General features: G+C 34.2%; 1 long non-coding RNA gene across 1 annotated transcript; it reads right to left on the bottom strand.

The window, feature by feature from the left end:
* Positions 1–3,318: 3,318 nt before the first annotated feature.
* On the bottom strand, positions 3,319–5,501 carry LOC145303878 (uncharacterized). Its single transcript, XR_013873845.1, has 3 exons — positions 5,046–5,501; positions 4,544–4,683; positions 3,319–4,061 (listed from the first exon to the last, which is right to left on the bottom strand). It is a non-coding gene; the product is annotated as an uncharacterized LOC145303878 (long non-coding RNA).
* Positions 5,502–7,240: the final 1,739 nt, after the last annotated feature.

The raw sequence follows: 7,240 nt of genomic DNA, 5'->3' as shown, positions 1-7,240 counted from the left end.
TACTACTGACCATTTAATGATATAGTGATGAAAAATCCGCAAAGTTAACAGAAAAAAATCTACAAGGTAATACATAACAGGCTGATTTTAGTGAATATAAGACTAATCCACAAGAAACATATGCCTTAGTTAACTTTAAAAGGAGATGGTGGTCAAACGGTGGATCACAAAGACTTACTTCAGACAATATAAGAACTGGCATTGTAGTATAATTAAAAAATCTGGTATATTTCAGGTTATTGTGTGCATTTGAATCGAGCTCACATGAAAAATTAACAAAGAAGATCAATATTATGCCTATTTTTACATATTGTTCACTAAGAAAGTCTGAGCGACCAGCCGATTGGACCCTAACTAATCCTAAAGTTCAAAAAGCAAATATTTTCTTGAGGGTTACTCTAAATTCAATAAAATGAACCTCTTATGTAATACCTCGTAGATTTTTTCCTGTTTATTTTGTGGATTTTTCATCATTACCCCACAAAATGGTCAGTAGTAGGCTGCCAAATACTTTTTATTTTACTAAGATAGCTCAAATATTAAGAGAGTAATAAGTGTTTCAAAAAAACCAGTTTACGAGGGACACCCTGTATCTACAGCAGCCTGGAAACAATTGTGGTGGGAAGTTTAGGGTATCATTATATGTGCTACTTACGAAGATTGATGTAAGATTAAATGGATCATGAACTAGTTGAAAGAAAAATTTAGTATTAGGTTGATTTTATATGTTTTAGAAGCAGGCCTTTTGTATACAGCAGATTAAAACTCGTTTTGGTACTGAAAACTTTGGGTATAGTCCTTTCCACGACATATCTCCATAAGGAGCGATTCTTCGTATTTTTCACAGTAGCTTTTCTCCTATTTCTAGCCCCTGCGGGGGGCTCTAACCCTGCGGGGCCAATTACCTAACCCTGTGGGGCAATCACCTAACACAATATAACCTAACCTAACCTAAACTAACCTATAAAAAGTCATTTTAAAAATACGAAGAATCGCTCCTTATGGAGAGATGTCGTGGAAAGGACTATACCCAAAACTTTTACTAAAAAAACGTATTGTTTGTTTATGAACATGTTTATTGTTTAAAAATTCAGCTGATTTTAAAAATCAAAGCATCTAACCTTTATCAAATTTAAAATGAGCATTAAAAATGCGTTTTTTTCTAAAAAAAAAAACCTAGATTGATGCAATTTGAAAGACTAATTATTTTGATGATACCATATTGACAAACACGCACTTAATTACAAGGTTTTTAGTAAATAAATGGATTAATAATGGATTTAAGATTGATGGATGGACAAACCTAACCACAAAAAAGTATATAGTTCAGGACAGTTACAAAGAAATAAATCAAAAGATGCGCAAAAATTCTTGTTACCCAAAAACTCGCCAATATTCCGCTAATTGGGAAAGTAACGGTGCCAAATCTAGCAATAATAGGACAGAGGTGTCAACATTATTTTTACAAATTCTGCAAATTTTGAAAGTTACGGTTCTTGACAAGTATACACAGTAGAAAGATGTCTATCCGTCTGTCCACCTTTGTGGAGCATAAGATCTCGGTAACTGCTGGATAGGCAACGTTGTGCTTCTCAAGGAATATATAGAATTGTCCTGTGATAGGTGTAAGCTCCTCTAGAAGGTTTTGGGGAAAAAAGCCCCTACCAATATTTTTTCTTTTTCTTTTTTTTGAATTTCTATCCGTAAATAACTCTTAAAAATATGACGTTGGCACCCTGTTTGTCTTGGGGCGCAGCACTTTGTCCAAATTATCAAGTGTGCCGTCATCTAAGAATGAAACCAAAAAATACCCAAAAATTAAAAGGTAAAAATTAAAAAAAAAATTTTTAATCTTATTTTCTATTAATGATCTAACACTTACTTTTCTTTCTGACAAAAATACTTTAGTAAATTTTGATTGGTTGTTTCAAGTTGAGTGTTCCAAAGTTTCAAACACTAATTTAAATCTACAGAAAGGGTAATTTTAAATATATTCATCGGGGATGTATCGGAGTTCTCCATTTTATGGAGGCTCCATTGTGGTCCATGGATGGTATTAGATTATTTGATATTTATATCTAAGTTTGGTTTTAGGCTACTGTACTACTTTCCACACTCCTTCAAATACAGAGCTCCCAGATACTAGTAACGCAGCCGCTAATTTTCATTGAAGATTAATTAAAGAATTATACCTAAAAATGCGCTGGGACAATTTTAAGCTCTATCGCATTTTGACGTAATTTTAGGCCTGTTTAAAAAATTGGAAGAATTAGTAGAATCGTCTATGTACCACTATGTATCACCCCTAACCCCCCTAAAAAAATCAAATAATTCTTTTCTAGCAGGGAGGGAGGGGACATTGTTATATTAATCACACGGGTACCTATAGTTAAAAAACCACGTAATATTATTCTTTGGCTGAAGTAATTTAGGGTACTTTTATTAAATTTTTTATATTTTGTTTTAAACAAAAAGTGTCAAATTTTTTCAGACGATTATTTTGTTTATATATAACTAGGATGTGTTATATATCAATTCATTGTCCCTAGCTTTATTCATTAAAATCCCGTAAAATCTCCTGAATAATTAAATATAAAAATAACTTTAACAGAATTACTACGTATAAGAGACATCGCTTGTCTTTCAGGGTGTGTCAAAAATGATACATGTGACGTCATAAAAATGAGTTATTATCCATCTCTTTTTTAGGGGTTTTTTTTCACACTCCTCTGCTCATCTCCTTCATTTTTATAACATCACATGGATCATTTTTGACACAATTTGGTCTTTGTCTCGAGTCTCGATTGACCATAAAACATTGATGCCATCAATTGTATAAGGGGATAAGGTTGGACTACTGGCGTAAAAAAGGATTTTCCATAGATTTTTTACAATGCACTCTTTTGCAAAGAAAATGAATATATACTTTTGCAGGGATCTTAAGGAATAAGACAATGGACGATACATAATTATACTCGTCCCAATGAAAATAAACAAAGCTACTTCTTTTATAGATTAAAATTAAATTAGTAGTTGACAAATCTGTACACGGGTGGTAGAACAAACGGGTATAGTCCCTTTCGTGGCAACGCTCTTTAAGGGGCGATTCTTTGTATTTTTCACAGTTGCTTTTTTCCTATTTCTAGTCCCTGCGGGGGACTCTAACCCTGCGGGGAAAATTACCTAACCGTGTGGGGCAATCACCTAACCCAATATAACCTAACCTAAAATAAACTCTCTGGTTCGTCCTTTTCCCCTAAACCGATTCTATGAATAACTTGTAGAGTAGCTTTGCTGGGGAAAAATCCAAACCATACCTTAAATTATGTATTTATTCTAATGAAAATAAAAGACGATAAAATATTATCAAAATTAGACAAATTTAAAACAATTTTTAAGTAAAAAAGCACGTATAAAGACCTATTTATTAAAATGGGGAAATAAGATCTATAAAACGAAGACCCTATAAGGTAAAGTGAGAGACAATACCCCTTTTAATAGAATGGTCATAATACAGCTAAAAAATTATTAGCAAAAATTGTCAATATAAATTAACATTAGTAAAACAACACAAGAATCATAAAATTAGAGGTTTCGAGATAAACAAACTAAATTAAAAGAATAAAAATTTGTAAAAATAAAGATGACATTGAAAAAACATTATTAGAAAAACTAATTTGAAACCAATAGTTTAATGTATTCTTGATGTAAAATAAAATAAAATGTGATCTTACTAATTTATGCAATGCTAATTGTGATTTAGTTGAGATATGCACACACTTTTAAATGCAAAATCTTAATAATCAGGTCGCCAATTTCCCTAAAACATGAAAATCAACACAAAAATAAAAGTCATCCCTTTTGTCTCTCTTTTTCCTAAGGCTTCAGGGCCTATAAAAGTAAACCTGGGAAAGAGAAACAGGCAGTCGTGATACAGAATTACTATATTACACATACTCTTTAAAAAATTCTAAAATTTAAGGGAAGACTCCCTTCTCTTTCTTTGGAATTTTCTTGAGAGTCTTGGCGGCTCACACTTAGGATTTTCATTTAAAACACACCTAAAAAATAAAAAGTTTTGTTAGATAAATTCATAAATACTTTGTTAAATAAATTGTAGAATATCATTTGATGTTGGTCAATTGAGATAAATTTAAGGATAAGTCCTTCTTAGGGCCTAAAAGCTTAGGCATCCGAACGGATAGTTATCTCCAAGTTTTTGTTCTGAAGAGAACTCCTATAGCGTGGTGTGACCACACCATTAAATTGCAAGTTACTACGGGACTAAATAGGAATAACAAAGGGAAAGCACGGTGGTGGCCCCGCCACTACGGTTGATGATAGCTCATTATCTGACGGCCGATACTAACAAACCGGATCTTCCCTCGAGCTTCTGAAGTCCAAAAAGGTTGGAGATCATTATCTATTCGGACAATTTAACATTTTCGAATTAGAACTCTGAATAAGTTCAAGTCTTAAAGGTAGTTTTATTTTGCTAATACTCTGGAAGATCGGTTCGGTGCTAGCCTAGTGATTTTCCTACCTGACAAAGGTACCTAACAAGGAACTTCACGCCTCACGGGGATACAGGCAGCAGAACAGGAATGTTGTAGTCATGTTCGCATGACTCTGGTAATCACAACAGATACTTCCAGTTTAAAAAGTGTTGGTAAAGTCAGATACCTAGGAATAAAAAATTCTCAGATTAAATAGCAATACAAAGTTATCAGTAATATTTTGATATCATTTTCGGATTAGGGCTATTAAGAAAAAGATTATCTCTTAAGCGAACTTGGATTTAGGATCGGTGTAATATAATACCGCCATTCTAAGGTTAGATATACTCGCCGAACAGAGATTAATGCGTCACTGATCTGGAAAGGAGACATTGGTGAGAGATTGTAGTTCTGTGATAAAGGATTACATTTGTCCCTAGAACCCGGAGGTGACCCATAAAATTGGTTCCGTTACCGGATAAACCCAGGTAAGATTTAACTTTTCCTTTAGGGGGGGAGAAGGCTACAAAGCCACTAAATAAGTCTTACCGCTAGATATCCATAGTCAGAATTAACATCGTATTCTTCTAGCCTCGAATATATGTCCTAAAAATGGAAGATAATATTATTGATAATATAGACGAGGATGTATTAAATCCTCCACCATATAACCCTGATTATCAACCTAACTTAGATAATACTGAAGATCAGTATTTACACTTAGAAACCATAAATGATCAAATCGAGGAAATACCTCGAATTCAAACTGAGCCTGAGGTTCACACAATACCAGCCATGTTTGTTTTAAATAACAGACGTAGAAATAGAATCTTGCATAGGCCACAATTACATCTCAACCTCCAAAATGAGATAGAGCATAATACACAAACAATTAAGCAAGAACAAACAGGCACAAAGCCTAAAATTAAAAAAGAAAATAAACCATCATCAGATCCACCAGAATATGAATCTGAATCTAGCGACTACTCAGAAAAACGAAAAAATAAAAAACACACAAATAAAAAATACAGACACTATGATCCTCTCAATCCTCATGGCTTTGAGGATAGGCGAAAGCATAAACATCATGAACACCGTCACAAACAAAAAGACAAACAAAGCGATAGCGACAAAGAGGACAGAAGGAAAGACGAAAAAAACTTCTCAATGCCAAAGAGAATGAATAAACGCAGAGACAGTAGTAGTCCAACATCAAGTTCAAGTTCCAGTTCATCTGATACCGAATCAGATTGGGACAGACGAACATCCTCTAACAATAGAGATAATAGAAATAGAGAGGAAATGATCGAAATGAACATATTAGAAAATAAACTAACCTCTGAACAGATGGATAAGTTGAGACTTCTCCTCCAAGACTCGCCCAGCCATACAGATCTAAATATTAAAAAAATTATAAAACTAATCCCAAACAATCTAGTATGGGGTACCGCGGAACATGAGCGTATTTTCCGCCAAATAAAATACCTTGGCAAAATACCTAACCTATATGGGGAACAAACCAATCCCTATACCTTCTTCAACACTTTTAAATACTTAGAAACATATATAAAACCATTCACCCATAGTTCCTATAACAACATAATAATCCACTATTTTAACCCAGAATCAAGGAACAAATTGGACATGCTAGAAATAGATCCTAATGTGCTAAGTGCACAGGATTTCGTAAAAGCCATCTTAACTACCATAGGTGCCGAAATACTTGGGCCACAGGACTATGAAAGGCGCTTCCATACCTATAGGATAACGACAGAGGACGAGGACAGACCTAACAAAGCTGTCATAAATCTAGCTGCAATGTTGCAAAAAACGGGAAATTCCCACGATAATCAAATGGCTAAACTTAGAGAAAAAGTGTGTTTTTATCTGGTACCGCAATATTTGCAATCTGCATTTTTGGCAACGACAAATATACCAAATTGCACAAAAGAGACAATACTAAACTGGTTTAGCAACAATCGCAGCTATTATCATGCAGCTGTGGACAGAAAAAGAAGGATGGAAAAACAGAAAAACGGGAATGTTAATCAATTAGGAAAAAATCGCCTAAATTCCCTAACAGCCAAAAAAGAGACACCAAAAGATAATGGCAAAAATAAAGGACAACAAAATGATAAAAATGCCAAAGATGTATCTACAAAACCTAAACCTGTTTGCGAACATTGCAAAAAAGGACATTATAGCAAACATTGTCTTAAGCACCCAGACCCTGCTATTAGGAAAGCTAATGGAGAATGGTGGGACAAAAAGAAAAAAGAGAAGGAATTAGCCAATCGTATCGTATGCCTACTATGTAATTCTGACACCCATGGTAGTGCCGATTGTCACTATTACCCCAATGTGACACCGGCTCAAGAACAATGCCCTAGATGCCTACATTATGGGATAACGAGACGCCATCATCCACTGGCAGCGTGTACTTTACCACTGCCAGCGGAAAAAAACGGCTAAGGCCGCCGAGTACTTCTCAAGAAATCAATAAAATACATAATACGGATTCTTGGGAAATACCCGGCGCCCTTGACAAAGGGAAAAACTCACCTGCTATAAACAAACATCAAATATCCATTCCAGTGGCAGTTACACTCACTCTAAAAACAGAAATAAATAATGAAAATCAAGAAATTAAACTACTGGAATGTTCAACCAATAAAGACAAACAAAATAACCCTGTAAATATTCCACTTAATTATGATATTCAAGATGAATCTGTACATAATAAA

Source organism: Acartia tonsa, chromosome 13, assembly GCF_053477335.1.
Source record: "Acartia tonsa isolate MP-2025a chromosome 13, ASM5347733v1, whole genome shotgun sequence".
Classification (NCBI taxonomy): domain Eukaryota; kingdom Metazoa; phylum Arthropoda; class Copepoda; order Calanoida; family Acartiidae; genus Acartia; species Acartia tonsa.
The sequence above is the reverse complement of the archived record's forward strand: the minus strand, read 5'-3'. Positions and strand labels throughout refer to the sequence as shown.